Here is a 17,331-nt window from a genome sequence, read left to right on the forward strand (position 1 = left end):
TGCGACCAAGCTTTAACTTCCTGACTGATGTCTTGAGATGTTGCTTCATTATATCCACATCATTTTCGTCCCTCATGACGCCATCTATTTTGTGAAGTGCACCAGTCCCTCCTGCAGCAAAGCACCCCCACAACATGATGCTGCCACCCCCGTGCTTCACGGTTGGGATGGTGTTCTTCGGCTTGTAAGCCTCCCCCTTTTTCCTCCAAACATAACGATGGTCATTATGGCCAAACAGTTATATTTTTGTTTCATCAGACCAGAGGACATTTCTCCAAAAAGTACGATCTTTGTCCCCATGTGCAGTTGCAAACTGTAGTCTGGCTTTTTTAATGCCGGTTTTGGAGCAGTGGCCTCTTCCTTGCTGAGCGGCCTTTCAGGTTATGTTGATATGGGACTTGTTTTACTGTGGATATAGATACTTTTGTACCTGTTTCCTCCAGCATCTTCACAAGGTCCTTTGCTGTTGTTCTGGGATTCATTTGCACTTTTCACACCAAAGTACGTTCATCTCTATAAGACAGAACGCTTCTCCTATCTGAGCTGTATGACGGCTGCGTGGTCCTATGGTGTTTATACTTGTGTAGTATTGTTTGTACAGATGAACGTGGTACCTTCAGGCGTTTGGAAATTGCTCCCAAGGATGAACCAGACTTGTGGAGGTCCACAATTCTTTCCCTGAGGTCTTGGCTGATTTCTTTAGATTTCCCCATGATGTCAAGCAAAGAGGCACTGTGTTTGAAGGTTGGTCTTGAAATACATCCACAGGTAGACTTCCAATTGACTCAAATGTTGTCAATTAGCTTATCAGAAGCTCCTAAAGCCATGACATAATTTTCTGGAATTTTCCAAGCTGTTTAAGGCTCAGTCAACTTAGTGTATGTAAACTTCTGACCCACCGGAATTGTGATACAGTGAATTATAAGTGAAATAATCTGTCTGTAAACAATTGTTGGAAAAATTACCTGTGTCATGTGTAACAGTATAGACTCTACGTCCGTCCCCTCGCCCCGGGCGTGAACCAGGGAATGATGCACACATCAACAGTCACCCTCGAAGCATCGTTACCCATCGCTCCACAAATGCCGCGGACCTCGCAGAGCAAGGGGAACCACTACTTCAAGGTCTCAGAGCAAGTGACGTCACCGATTGAAACGCTACCACCGCGCACCACCGCTAACTAGCTAGCCATTTCGCATCGACTACACATGCACAAAGTAGATGTACTAACCGACTTGCCAAAACTATAGTTTATTAACAAGACATTTGTGGAGTGGTTGATAAACGAGTTTTAATGACTCCAACCTACGTGTATGTAAACTTCTGACTTCAACTGTATGAGCAGAATTACTGTCTTACCTCAACTAGCCAGGAAATCCCTACTTTGAATGCAACAGTTTTCTGGAAGTTGTGCGTGCCATTTTCCTTACATTTACCCCCATGTGGGCCATCCCCCTAGATATTAGTTTCAGCCAATTAACTTCAGCCCCTCGCCATTTGAGTGATAGCTAGCAAGATGCACACACAGTAGAGGGAGAGAGAGCAATGACATGGCGCACATACAGTATCTGCACATTTGTGGCGTAGTACCCATTTTTGGCTCGTAGGCACTACTTTCAGAACTACTGGCTAAAAAGTATACAAAAGTACCGTGGAATATCTTTAACATCAGGAAGTTAGATAAATACTATGCCAGGCTGCAATGTAATGTATAGAAGAATATCTACACTGAGTGCACAAAAAATTAAGATCACCTTCTTAATATTGGGTTGCACCCCCCCTCCCCCTTTTGCCATCAGAAAAAAAACACAATTTGTCGGGGCATGGACTCTACAAGGTGGTGAAAGCGTTCCACAGGGATGCTGGCCCATGTTGACTCCCAATGCTTCTCACAGTTGTGTCAAGAAAGCTGGATGTCCTTTGGGTGGTGGATCATTCTTGATACACACAGGAAACTGTTGAGCGTGAAAAACCCAGCAGCGTTGCAGTTCTTGACACAAACCGGTGCGCTTGTGTCACGAATATTACCGAAGGTGGCTCCCCTTCTTGTTCGGGTGGCGCTCGGCGGTCGTCGTCGCCGGTCTACTAGCTGCCACCGATCCTTTGTTCCGTGTTCGTTTGGTTTTGTCTAATTGTTTTCACCTGTTCATTGTTTGGTTGTTAGGGTGGTGTTTTTTAAGTTCGTTTAGCCCGCATCTGTTTGTGCGGGCTTGTTCTTCTGTATTTTGTGAGAGGTGTTAGTGTTTTGTTGGGTTTTCTCGCTGTCCTGGTATTTTTACCTAAGGGTACTTATTGTAGTAATAGTTACACCTGTGTTGGGTATAACTATTTTGTTCTTTTTGATTTTGGACATTAAAGCGTGTTTTTTCCCGCATCCTTTGCTCTCTGCGCCTGACTCCACACCCAATCACTCATTGAGCGTTACAGCTTGGCACCTACTACCATACCCCAAATGAACTTAAATATTTTGTCTTGTTCATTCACCCTCTGAATGGCAAACCATGTCTCAAGGCTTAAAAATCCTTCTTTAACCTGTCTCCTCTCCTTCATCTACACTGATTGAAGAGGATTTAACAAGTGACAATGCTTTCACCTGGATTCACCTGGTCAGTCAATGTGATGGAAAGTGCAGGTGTTCATAATGTTCTGTACACTGTGTATTTCTCTTTGCAGCATGGCCATCTAGTGGCCATTGGTTTTCAACCTTGAGTGAGAAACATGTACAGTATCATCCACAGAACTAGAATGGGTTCTCTCATTTTATTTCTATGGCATCTCCCTCAACTTGTGCGGTCTGTACAGGTCAGTTTAATTAAAATATTTGGAATGTAACTGGATACTACAAAAGAGTGATGATTATAACTACACTAATACATGCTGCATGTGAAGTGAATCATCCATGGGCCCCATGAAAACCAGTCACTTAGCATCATAACCTGTTCAGCATGCGACTGTTCTGCTATAGCACTTCCCAGCCAAGACAGTGTCTGTGCTTGCGTGTTTTCAGTTCCTGTGTAAATCTATGTGTATGTCAGTGTGTTTGCGTGTTTGCACGTGCGCGCGTGTGTGTGTGCGTGCGTGTGTGTGTGCGTGCGTGCGTGCGTGCGTGTGTGTGTTCAGTTCTCTGTATCTGAGGAGTCAGAAACATCGTCGGCCAGACGAGCCTGTATTCAGGCCCATTGTCTTTTTCCACATTTTGTTACGTACAGCCTTATTCTAAAATGGGATGAAATATTTTTTTTACTCATCAATCTACACACAATACCCCATAATGACAAAGCGAAAAACAGATTTTAATCAATGTTATCAAATGTATTAAAAATAAATAACAGAAATTCCTTATTTACATAAGTATTCAGACCCTTTGCTATGAGACTCAAAATTGAACTCACGTGCATCTTGTTTCCATTTATCATCCTTGAGATGTTTCTACAACTTGATTGGAGTCCACCTGTGGTAAATTCAATTGATTGGACATGATTGGGAAAGGCACACACCTGTCTATATAAGGTCCCACAGTTGACAGTGCATGTCAGAGCAAAAAACAAGCCATGAGGGAGAAGGAATTGTCCGTAGAGCTCCGAGACAGGATTATGTCGAGGCACAGATCTGGGGAAGGGTACCACATTTCTTTTGCAGCATTGAAGGTCCCCAAGAACACAGTGGCCTACATCATTCTTAAATATAAGAAGTTTGGAACCACCAAGACTCTTCCTAAAGCTGGCTGCCCGGCCAAACTGAGTAATCGGGGGAGAAGGGCCTTGGTCAGAGAGGTGACCAAGAACCCAATGGTCACTCTGACAGAGCTCCACAGTTCCTCTGTGGAGATTGGAGAACCTTCCAGGAGTACAACCATCTCTGCAGCACTCCACCAATCAGGCCATTATGGTAGTGGCCAGACGGGAGCCACTCCTCAGTAAAAGGCACATGACAGCCTGCTTGGAGTTTGCCAAAAGGCACCTAAAGGACTCTCAGACCATGAGAAACAAGATTCTCTGGTCTGATGAAACCAAGATTGAACTCTTTGGCCAAGCGTAATGTCTGGAGGAAACCTGGCACCATCCCTACGGTGAAGCATGGGGGTGGCAGCATCATGCTGTGGGGATATTTTTCAGTGGCAGGGACTGGGAGACTAGTCAGGATCAAGGGAAAGATGAACAGAGGAAAGTACAGCGAGATCCTTGATGAAAACCTGCTCCAGAGCGCTCTGATCCTCAGACTGGGGCGAAGGTTCACCTTCCAACAGGACAACGACCCTAAGCACACAGCCAAAACAACTCAGGAGTGGCTTCAGGACAAGTCTCAATGTCCTTGAGTGGCCCAGCCAGAGCCCAGACTTGAACCCAATTGAACATCTCTGGAGAGACCTGAAAATAGCTGTGCAGCTACGCTCCCCATCCAACTTGACAGAGCTTGAGAGGATTTGCAGAGAAGAATGGTAGAAACTCCCCAAATACAGGTGTGCCGAGCTTGTAGCGTCATACCCAAGAAGACTCGAGGCTGTAAATCGCTGCCAAAGGTGCTTCAACAAAGTACTGAGTAAAGGGTCTGAATACTTAAGTAAATTTAGTTATCTGTTTTTTATATTTATTACATTTGCAAATATTTCTAAACATGTTTGAGCTTTGTCATTATGGGGTATTGTGTGTAGATTGATGGGAGGGGGGGGGGGTTTAATCAAGTTTAGAATAAGGCTGTAACGTAACAAAATGTGAAAAAGTCAAGTGGTCTGAATACTTTCTGAATGCACTGTAAATACACCCAGTCACTACAAAGATAAAGGCGTCCTTCCTAATTCAGTTGCCCGGAAAGGAAGGAAACCATTCAGGGATTTCACCAGAAGGCCAATGGTAACTTTAAAACATTTAGAGTTGAATGGGTGTGATAGGAGATCTGAGGATGGATCAATAACATTGCAGTTACTCCACAATACTAAACTAATTGACAGAGTGAATAGAAGGAAGCCTGTACAGCGTACAACTATTCCAAAACATGCATCCTGTTTGCAACAAGGCTCTAAAGTACTACTCTAAATATGATATAAAGTGTTACGTTTGGGGCAAATCCAACTAAACAGAGTTGGTTGGAGTATCACTCTACATATTTTCAAGCATAGTGGTGGTTGCATCATGTTATGGGTATGCTTGTAATATTTAAGGACTGGGGAGTTTTTCAGGATTTAAAAAAAATGTAAAAGAGCAAAAGAATAATGCTTTTCTAAAGGCACTGTATCTTTGCCATTCATAAATCACACAATGTAGTTATGTCTATTATATCACACCGGGACAAGTAAACTAAAGATCTCCTTTTTATTTTCCATATGAAGTCCAACAGAAGTGAGTGACTCGTCAGTAGCCTACCGAATCGGTAAGAGAGCTGTTCATTTGGCTTTTTGGCGATTATCAGCAGATAAATTACTAGCAAAAAATTAAATGAAGATGGTGAATCTTCCTCACTGCAGGAAAAACAGGTAGGCTAGTGGAGAGAGAGCCTCACTGTGGTCCAAAATATGATAAAAGAAAACATATTGAATTGTTTTAAAAGCTAATGATGCTTATGGTATTTTCCAAGATATTGCTATATGTCTACTAATTTAATCAAAGTGTTGACAATGGTGTAGTCAACTGCTGCTTTCTGTGTAGCATGGCCCACGTTTAACACCTGCTTCATTCTTCAATCATCCCTTTATTGCAAATAACTGATCAAATGTCTATTAAAAGGAAGCTCAAAGCCTGTTGAAGTCAGCAGACTCTCAATGGATTCTTTAAAGGCCCAGTGCAGTCAAAATTAAGTTTGTCTCTGTTTTATATCATATTGTACAACAGCTGATGAAACTAACACTGTAAAATTGTGAAAAATGTTGATCAGTTATTTTCTTATAGTTGCTGGTAGAAAATATAATCTACACATGACCTTTTAATCAGAAAGCTTGCATGGGCGGGAGTTTTGTCTTTCCATGGTGACATCCCCAATGCGGCAAATTGGTTAACAGACCAATAACAAAGACAGTTCCAGACATCTCTGCCAATAACAGCTAGTTTTCTGTTTTTTGCCCATTTTTTGATATCTATTACAGTAAGGTAGTTAATTTTTACTGAGAAATTATTTGATACTGATATAAAAAGGGCTGTAATTAGACCTTTAAGAAGAAATCTGTGGGTCAGTTGCTAAACAAGTATTTTTTTTATTCACAAAAGAGAGTTGCAAACACTTGTTGAAATTCAGTAATTTAACTGATGTCGTTCTCTCTGTTCTCTTAACAAGTGTGGACCCAGAACTTAATTGAGCATCTGTTCTGTTTATTTTAGAGACCCATTTTGTAATTTGAAAAAGTGGCCTTCACACAATTTGTTTGATTTTAAATGTAACCTTTTTCCAATCTGGGAGGTAAACTCAATAAAGTATTCAATAATTTCACTGAGTATTTTGGATGGAATCAAGGGCCAACAAAATAGAGCTTGTTCAGCAAAAATGATTAACCCAGGGGGAGTCTGGCTGGCTACTTATTCTATTTGGCTGGCTAGTCCATGTGCTTGTGTAAGTGTAAACAAACCCTGTATAGTCTCAAAACATGGTTAAAACTATGTTGATGTCATGGATGGTCAGTCTTTACATCCATAGCCCTGTCTATGAATTTGAAAGTGGTTACATTCCTCCAGCCCCAACCCGCATTACTTTACCAAAACAGTGGTGTGGCCTATGCTTTGCTATTGTTTGAATTGCAGATTGCCCCTTGAAAAGATCATAAAGCTCATGATGGTTGATCTAGGACTTACTAGATATCCCCACCTTTCTGAAGAGGAGAAAATGCATCTGGAGAATAACGTTAAAGCAAAAGCTCAACTTCAGCTCCCTCTAAAAAAACTAGTAAATCAGCATTACATCAGTGTGAGAAAAATCACTCACGAGTAGCAGGAGAGGAAATGGTTTTGCAGGGGAAAAAACACAGTATAATGTCTCTCCTCTGTATGACAGACTGAGGCATGTTGTTCAACAGACTAGTGTGTGTGTGTCCGACTAAAAGCGTCAGAGCACATTAGGGTCCCCAGTCTGAATCAGTCTGTGTGACGCTGTCGTAACCACGGCAACTGTCTCAACAGGGCCGCTTACATCCACTTTATTTTGACTGCTGCCATGGAGACTGGTGACGCTCCCAGACAGAACGGTTGGAGGAGGAGAGGAGGGAGAGAAGGGGAAGAGGGAATGCCTGGGAAGAACGTCACAAGGCTTGACACTTTCAGGATGCATCCCAAATGGCACTCTGTCCACTATAGTGAACTCCTTTTGACCAGAGCCCTATGGGCCACAATCAAAAGTAGTGCACTATTAAGGGAATAGTATTTATACCATGTCTGAAGGATGAATCCAGTTAGACTAAAGAAGCTTTCTGAGATTTCTCCACTGATAAAGTTCACCTGAATGTTTCACAGCTGTTGTCTGAAAGCCTATGAGTCTGTTTGGCTCTGGACACTAACCTGAATCTATTTAATACCAGGATATATTTTATAGGTCTGGGGGAGATTGTCTATATCAATTTAGTACTCTGTTTAATCTTGATCTGATGTGTTGGATAACTTGTTAAATGTACTGCTAAGCTGTCTTATGTAGAAGTTCTTATTTTACCTGTTACGGGAAAGGAACAAAAACTCAAAAGGAGTTTGAGAAAATGGCAATGAAATGTAAATGTTCACCATAATGGCTCTGCTCCATTCTCCCTCTGATTTAGCCAGGTCAGAGGAGTAGGTTTACTAACTCATACATGACCCAGTGTAAATATCAGGAAGAACTACAGGCTTTATCTGCCCAGTCTAGCCCAGTCCTATTGCTTATACACCTATCCAATCCTCTCAGATCCACAATCGTGCCTAGGGGTTAGGGGCTAGGAGAAGGGACTAGGATTAGGGGATAGGGCTTAGGAGCTAGGGGCTAGGTGTAAGGACTAGGGGTTAGGGGTCAGAGGCTACAGGGAAGAGGCTAAGTGTAGGAGCTAGAGGTTAGTGCCTAGTGAGTAAAGGTTAGGAGCTAGGGGTTAGGGATTAAGTCCTTGGTGGTATTATCTTCACCTGCATTTGCAGAGTAACTTGTTGTTGGTGTAACTGTGGTGTTGTGCTCTGTGTCCGGCTGGCCCCAGATGTGGACCCCAGGTTGGCCCAGGCCCCCATACTCCTGGCCCCCAGGTCCCTGGCGTCCATAGGCCCTGGTACTGATGCTGGCCTGGCTGGCTTGTCCTATGGAGCATGTACCTCACCATCTTTACCTTCAGACGACTATGCAGCGTGATGGTTGCATTACCTGGTACAGACAGACCGACAGACAGATCACTGATGCACAGCACTATAACTTTTTCTTTGAAAAGAATCCTCAACCATTAAATACTTTAGCCACCTCTGTTTTGTATGATTCAAACTTGAACGCAGTCAGAGAACCTAAATGGAACGCCATAAGTGGAGAAACACTGCAGAGAGAGAGAGAGACAGAGAGACAGAGAGAGAGAGAACATTGTATAACATACTGGAAATATGAAAAAAAAAAATCTGGCCTGATTTCTAGAACATTACCTAACAGCATGTCTCATTCCAAGACTGTGTCCCAAATGGCACCCTATGGGCTCTGGTCAAAAGTAGTGAACTATGTAGGGAATAGGGTGCTTCCATTTTGGACGCAACCAAGTCTGGCCAAGGACAACTCAGCTCAACACCACGTTATGTTCCAAGTACAACAATGACTAACCCAAACACACTGCCTCAGATATTTACATCACCATACACACACACACCCAGCCTGCCCTGAGGCACTCAAGTACAAGACCCTGGACAGATTAAGCAGGTGTGTTGGCGCAGGGTTGGATCAAAGACCTGCATAGACAGTAGCTCCCTTGGAGGTGTGTTGGCTACCCTGATATACTGTATCTGTGTTAGTGGGTACCTTGAAGAGAAAGAAGGCGTAGAGTAGAGTCCCATCTCCTCCCAAACAGATCAATACAGGTCAATACGGGTCAATACAGTTAGAGATGTCATCTTAACCTGGACAGGAAACAAACACAAACAGGTCAGGGGGGCTGGCATTCAGTATAACTTTATTTATTATGTAACCTTATACACATGTTTACTGGAACTCTGTTGCTCTGTTTTTTTTGTAAATTCTTTCCAATGTGTCAAGTAATTATCTTTTTGTTTTCTCATGATTTGGTTAGGTCTAATTCTGTTGCTGTCCTAGGGCTCTGTGGGGTGTGTTTGTGGACAGAGCCCCAGGACCAGCTTGCTTAGGGGACTCTTCTCCAGGTTCATCTCTCTGTAGGTGATGGCTTTGTTATGGAAGGTTTGGGAATCGCTTCCTTTTAGGTGGTTGTAGAATTTAACGGCTATTTTCTGGATTTTGATAATAGTTTTTTGGGTGCTCTAGGGCAACGGTGTCTAGATGGAATTTGTATTTGTGGTCCTGGCGACTGGACCTTTTTTGGACACCATTATTTTGGTCTTACTGAGATTTACTGTCAGGGCCCAGGTCTGGCAGAATCTGTGCAGAAGATCTAGGTGCTGCTGTAGGCCCTCCTTGGTTGGTGACAGAAGCACCAGATCATCAGCAAACAGTGGATATTTGACCTCAGATTCTAGTAGGGTGAGGCCGGGTGCTGCAGACTGTTCTAGTGCCCTCGCCAATTCGTTGATATATATGTTGAAGACGGTGGGGCTTAAGCTGCATCCCTGTCTCATCCCACGGCCCTGTGGGAAGAAATGTGTGTGTTTTTTGCCTATTTTAACCGCACACTTGTTTGTGTACATGGATTTTATAATGTCCTATGTTTTTCCCCCAACACCACTTTCCATCAAGTTGTATGGCAGACCCTCATGCCAAATTGAGTCAAATCAAATCAAATCAAATTTATTTATATAGCCCTTCGTACATCGGCTGATATCTCAAAGTGCTGTACAGAAACCCAGCCTAAAACCCCAAACAGCAAGCAATGCAGGTGTAGAAGTACAGTGGCTAGGAAAAACTCCCTAGAAAGGCCAAAACCTAGGAAGAAACCTAGAGAGGAACCAGGCTATGTGGGGTGGCCAGTCCTCTTCTGGCTGTGCCGGGTGGAGATTATAACAGAACATGGCCAAGATGTTCAAATGTTCATAAATGACCAGCATGGTCGTATAATAATAAGGCAGAACAGTTGAAACTGGAGCAGCAGCACGGCCAGGTGGACTGGGGACAGCAAGGAGTCATCATGTCAGGTAGTCCTGGGGCATGGTCCTAGGGCTCAGGTCCTCCGAGAGAGAGAGAGAGAGAGAGAGAGAGAGAGAGAGAGAGAGAGAGAGAGAGAGAGAGAGAGAAAGAGAGAATTAGAGAATGCACACTTAGATTCACACAGGACACCGAATAGGACAGGAGAGGTACTCCAGATATAACAAACTGACCCTAGCCACCCGACACATTAACTACTGCAGCATAAATACTGGAGGCTGAGACAGGAGGGGTCAGGAGACACTGTGGCCCCATCCGAGGACACCCCCAGACAGGGTCAAACAGGAAGGATATAACCCCACCCACTTTGCCAAAGCACAGCCCCCACACCACTAGAGGGATATCTTCAACTACCAACTTACCATCCTGAGACAAGGCTGAGTATAGCCCACAAAGAACTCCGCCATGGCACAACCCAAGGGGGGGCGCCATCCCAGACAGGATGACCACATCAGTGAATCAACCCACTCAGGTGACGCACCCCTTCCAGGGACGGCAAGAGAGAGCCCCAGTAAGCCAGTGACTCAGCCCCTGTAATAGGGTTAGAGGCAGAGAATCCCAGTGGGAAGAGGGGAACCGGCCAGGCAGAGACAGCAAGGGTGGTTCGTTGCTCCAGAGCCTTTCCGTTCACCTTCCCACTCCTGGGCCAGACTACACTCAATCATATGACCCACTGAAGAGATAAGTCTGCAGTAAGGACTTAAAGGTTGAGACCGAGTTTGCGTCTCTGACATGGGTAGGCAGACCGTTCCATAAAAATGGAGCTCTATAGGAGAAAGCCCTGCCTCCAGCTGTTTGCTTAGAAATTCTAGGGACAATTAGGAGGCCTGCGTCTTGTGACCGTAGCGTACGTGTAGGTATGTACGGCAGGACCAAATCAGAGAGATAGGTAGGAGCAAGCCCATGTAATGCTTTGTAGGTTAGCAGTAAAACCTTGAAATCAGCCCTTGCTTTGACAGGAAGCCAGTGTAGAGAGGCTAGCACTGGAGTAATATGATCAAATTTTTTGGTTCTAGTCAGAATTTGAGTAGCCGTATTTAGTACTAACTGAAGTTTATTTAGTGCTTTATCCGGGTAGCCGGAAAGTAGAGCATTGCAGTAGTCTAACCTAGAAGTGACAAAAGCATGGATTAATTTTTCTGCATCATTTTTGGACAGAAAGTTTCTGATTTTTGCAATGTTACATAGATGGAAAAAAGCTGTCCTTGAAATGGTCTTGATATGTTCTTCAAAAGAGAGATCAGGGTCCAGAGTAACGCCGAGGTCCTTCACAGTTTTATTTGAGACGACTGTACAACCATTAAGATTAATTGTCAGATTCAACAGAAGATCTCTTTGTTTCTTGGGACCTAGAACAAGCATCTCTGTTTTGTCCGAGTTTAAAAGTAGAAAGTTTGCAGCCATCCACTTCCTTATGTCTGAAACACATGCTTCTAGCAAGGGCAATTTTGGGGCTTCACCATGTTTCATTGAAATGTACAGCTGTGTGTCATCCGCATAGCAGTGAAAGTTAACATTATGTTTTCGAATAACATCCCCAAGAGGTAAAATATATAGTGAAAACAATAGTGGTCCCAAAACGGAACCTTGAGGAACACCGAAATTTACAGTTGATTTGTCAGAGGACAAACCATTCACAGAGACAAACTGATATCTTTCCGACAGATAAGATCTAAACCAGGCCAGAACTTGTCCGTGTAGACCAATTTGGGTACCAGAGTCGAAGGCTTTTAAAAAAAATCAACAACGCATGAGAAGACTTTGCCTTTGTTTTGATTTGTTTGTTCTCAATTAGGGTGTGCAGGGTGAATACGTGTTCTGTCGTACGATAATTTGGTAAAAAGACATATTGACATTTGCTCAGTACATTGTTTTCAGAGAGGAAATGTACAAGTCTGCTGTTAATGATAATGCAGAGGATTTCCCCAAGGTTGCTGTGGATGCATATCCCACGGTAGTTATTGGGGTCAAATTTGTCTCCACTTTTGTGGATTGGGGTGGTCAGTCCTTGGTTCCAAATATTGGGGAAGATGCCAGACCTAAGGATGATGTTAAAGAGTTTAAGTATATCCGATTGGAATTTGTTGTCTGTTAATTTGATCATTTCATTGAGGATACCATCAATACCACAGGCCTTTTGGGTTGGAGGGTTTTTATTTTGTCCTGTAGCTCATTCAAGGTAATTGAAGAATCCAGTGGGTTCTGGTAGTCTTTAATAGTTGATTCTAAGATTTTTATTTGATCATGTATATGCGTTTGCTGTTTGTTCTTTGTTATAGAGCCAAAAAGATTGGAGAAGTGTTTTACCCATACATTTCCATTCTGGATAGATAATTCTTGTTTGTTGTTTGTTTAGTCTTTTCCAATTTTCCCAGAAGTGGTTAGAGTCTATGGATTCTTCCTCTCTCTAACAGTGGTTCACAACCAGTAGTAGGCTACTAGGACCCCCGGGGGTACTTGGGCTATTCACAGGGGAAGACTTATGAGACCATAACTGGTAACATGCACATGAGGAGAGGGGGTACTTCCTGGCCAGAGCAAACTTCAGTCGGTAACCACTGCTCTAACATAAGCATTCTGTGTAACCTACCATTTAGTACTTTCAACAGACTATTGCCAATTGAGCAGCTTATGTATTTCCCTGTTTTTAAGTTTAGATTGAAAACACATTAACATTTGAATCCTGAGTCAGCCATTTAAATGTGGTGGGAAGTGAGCTGCCAACAAAGAGGGTTTCTGGCATCAGTACCCACGATGCACTTAATCAAGAAATCCGCTCCAGAGGCAACTAATCCCTGGCTTCCAACCCCTCGGACAACATACAATTGAGGATTCATGTTTTTCTACCCTTCGACAATAGGACCTGTGATACACACCTGTGACAGCAATATGTGTCTACTGTCTATAGATCTTCCCGCTATATTGACACACCTGCTGTGTGAATAAACACCCTATGTACTTATATTTCCTTTCTGGTACTTATATATATCATTGTCCAGCCTATGGACAGACAGGTCACTTAACACTGTAAGATGATTGATATCAACATCAACTACACTGCTTTTTATTCCCAACGCTCATATGGGAACCACAAGAGACTCACAGCTACACGGTAGGTCTGCATTACACATCAGCCAAAGGTACATTGAGAATATTACTTCTACTTAAGTTGAAATGTTTGTTCACCCAATAAGGCTACAACAGTGGCATATATTTAGAGTTCGGACAACTTTGAGAATTTAGAATATTGATTGAATAAAAGACATTCAGTTGCTTAATATTCCCAATGTTAAGTTAACAGAGAGCTAACATAGCTGCCATATTTAATGTAAATGCATCATAACACATAAACCTCAAAGCTGTCCCAACTCTCTAAATATTATGGCTCTGGGCTACAGGTGTAGCCCAGAGCCATTACATTCATTCATTCATTGTGGTAATTTAAATATGAATGTTTGATGAACAATGAGGTAGCCAACATATATTTGAATAAATCTATCATTGTATGCTAATTGATATGTTCTGTATTCAACACACTGAAAAACAGCTTGTGATGAAGCTATTCAAGCAAACTGCCATCATAAAACATGCAATACAACTAGAGAATATATTTCTTTACTGGTTAATAGAAATATACACTACCAGTCAAAAGTTCTAGAACACCTACTCATTAAAGGGTTATCTTTATTTTTACTATTTTCTACGTTGTAGAATAATAGTGAAGACATCAAAGCTTTGAAATAACACATATGGAATCATGTAGTAACCAAAAAAGTGTTAAACAAATCAAAATATATTTGATATTTGAGATTCTTCAAATAGCCACCCTTTGACTTGATGACAGCTTTGCACACTCTTGGAATTCTCACAACCAGCTTCATGAGGTAGTCACCTGGAATGCATTTCAATTAACAGGTGTGTCTTCTTAAAAGTTAATTTATGGAATTTCTTTCCTTCTTAATGTGTTTGAGCCAATCAGTTGTGTTGTGACAAGGTAGGGGGGTATACAGAAGATAGCCCTATTTGCTAAAAGACCAGGTCCATATTATGGCAATAACAGCTCAAATAAGCAAAGAGAAACGACAGTCCATCATTACATTAAGACATGAAGATGAGTCAATATGTAACATTTCAAGAACTTTGAAGGTTTCTTCAAGTGCAGTCGCAAAAACCATCAAGCGCTATGATGAAACTGGCTGTCATGAGGACCGCCACAGGAAAGGAAGACCCAGAGTTACCTCTGCTGCAGAGGATAATTCATTAGAGTTACCAGCCTCAGAAATTGCATCCCAAATAAATCCTTCACAGAGTTCAAGTAACAGACACCTCTCAACATCAACTGTTCAGAAGAGACTGTGTGAATCAGGCCTTCATAATCAAATTGCTGCAAAGAAACCACTACTAAAGGACACCAATAAGAAGAAGAGACTTGCTTGGGCCAAGAAACATGAGCAATTGACATTAGACCAGTGGAAATTTGTCCTTTGGTCTGGAGTCCAAATTGGAGATTTTTGGTTCCAACCGCTGTGTCTTTGTGATCTCCGCATGTGTATTTCCCACCGTAAAGCATGGAGGAGGAGGTGTTATGGTGTCGGGGTGCTTTGCTGGCCTCCACAATCCCCTGACCTCAAACAAATTGAGATGGTTTGGGATGAGTTGGACCGCAGAGCGAAGGAAAAGCAGCCAACAATTGCTCAGCATATATGGGAACTCTTCAAGACTGTTGGAAAAGCATTCCAGTTGAAGTTGGTTGAGAGAATGCCAAGCGTGTGCAAAGCTGTCAAGGCAAAGGGTGGCTATTCGAAGAATCTCAAATATAAAATATATTTTGTTTTGTTTAACACATTTTTGGTTAGTACATGATTCCATGTGTTTTATTTAACAGTTTTGATGTCTTCACTATTATTCTACAATGTAGAAAATAGTACAAATAAAGAAAAACCCTTGAATGAGTAGGTGTTCTAAAACTTTTGACCAGTAGTGTATGTATATATATTTTAACTGATTTTATTTGACATGGCAGAAATTTGACCATCAGATGAGACAAATAGTAATCTATGGGAATCACATTTGAAAAAAAGTGGAGAGCAGCAGAGAGCAGAGCAGAGCAGCTTGAATACCATTCAAAGGTGTGTGCTTTTTGTTCCTCCTACCACTCCATGACAAGTTGTGATTGATGCCTTTTTTTGTGTTATTTATCAAGTTCACTTCATGTGCTTAATTTCATGTGTTCTGTTTATCTGGTAGATATGAATGATGTATGGAGAATAGTGTCAAAGAAAACACTGTTTATTATTCTGTGCTGCATCTACAACTTTTAAAGTGGTAGAGAATAGGTATCTATGCATTGATCTTGTGTGGCTCAGTTGGTAGGGCATGGCACATGCAATGCCTAGGGTTCAATTCCCACTGGAGGCAGCCATATGTGAAATGTATGCGTGAATGACTGTAAGTCGCTTTGGATGAAACTCATAAAAGTGTCTGCTAAGTGGCATATGTGTCAATGAAATACAGAAGATGTGTTTATAAAAATGTATATATTCTGTATTATATACTGTATCAAATGGGTTCTCATTGAATCCAAGGGTGTATGAACAGAGAAGGAATGTATGTGTCTTCCATATCATCAAGGTATGGTCTTTTTGACCACATCCTGCTGGAGAAATATTTTCTAAAAGACGATAGCCAACTCAATTAAGGCTTTTTAAATTCAGATTAAAGAATTAGTGCCTTGGCTTTTTAGTTTCAATTCAACAAACAAACCATTTTTATAGCCATTTTTTGTTGATGATTCATCGACATCTCGATTCCATCTTAAACCTTATTTTCGGGACATGTGGAGCCCAGGAGGTTGGTGGCACCTTAGTTGGGGAAGACTGGCTCGTGGTAATAGTGGAACGGTATCAAATACATCCAACACATGGTTTCCATTTGTTTGATGCCATTCCATTTTCTCCATTCCAGCCATTGTAATGAGCCATCCTCCCTTCAGCAGCCCCATGTGGTATGCTGTACCTGGTGAAATGAACATACAGTACTGTAAATATTTGAGTTCCTAATGGAATAACAGTAACACACAATGTATCTTTAATACCAGTGTGTTTCTCTAAGGTATTGACCCCCAGCTCTTGCTAGCCACTGGGATTGCACTGTAGACTCTAGACCTCTCAACTGCCTCTGGGGCATTCTCATGTTAGCTCCTCGATAACATAACATAAAAACGAAAATTTGTCCTTCTTTGCTGTCAGCCTTGGGATTCAAGCAGGCAAGGCTCTGAGTAGCCTACTGGCCTGCCTCTCAAGCCACAAGGTCACCGCCACTCCAGGACCCCTAAGGCAGTAGTATAACCCTCTCCAGGACCCCTAAGGGCAGCAGTATAACCCTCTCCAGGACCCCTGAGGGCAGCAGGACTCATCCGGAACTCAGGCCACATCATGGACGTGTCCATCCCCTCAATCCTGTTCCGTCTGAAGGGTGGGGGGATTATGCAAGGCTTGTCCCTGCTCCTCTTCCACCGAGCATACCTAAACTAGAGGTTGACCGATTATGATTTTTCAACGCCGATACAGATTATTTGGAAGATCAAAAAAGCCGATACCGATTAATCGGCCAATTTAAAAAAAAAATGTTTTAACCATACTGAATGAACACATATTTTATTTTAATATAATACATCAATAAAAGAATTTAGCCTCAAGTAAATAATGAAATATGTTCAATTTGGTTTAAATAATGCAAACACAAAGTGTTGGAGAAGAAAGTAAAAGTGCAATATGTGCCATGTAAGAAAGCTAAGTTTCAGTTCCTTGCTCAGAACATGAGAACATATGAAAGCTGGTGGTTCCTTTTAACATGGGTCTTCAATATTCCCAGGTAAGAAGTTTTAGGTTGTTGTTATTATAGGAATTATAGGACTATTTCCCTCTATACCATTTATATTTCATTAACCTTTGACTATTGGATATTCTTATAGGCACTTTAGTATTGCCAGTGTAACAGTATAGCTTCCGTCCCTCTCCTCGCTCCTCCCTGGGCTCGAACCAGCAACACAACGACAACAGCCACCATCGAAGCAGCGTTACCCATGCTGAGCAA

Source organism: Oncorhynchus tshawytscha, linkage group LG28, assembly GCF_018296145.1.
Source record: "Oncorhynchus tshawytscha isolate Ot180627B linkage group LG28, Otsh_v2.0, whole genome shotgun sequence".
NCBI classification, from domain to species: Eukaryota; Metazoa; Chordata; class Actinopteri; order Salmoniformes; family Salmonidae; genus Oncorhynchus; species Oncorhynchus tshawytscha.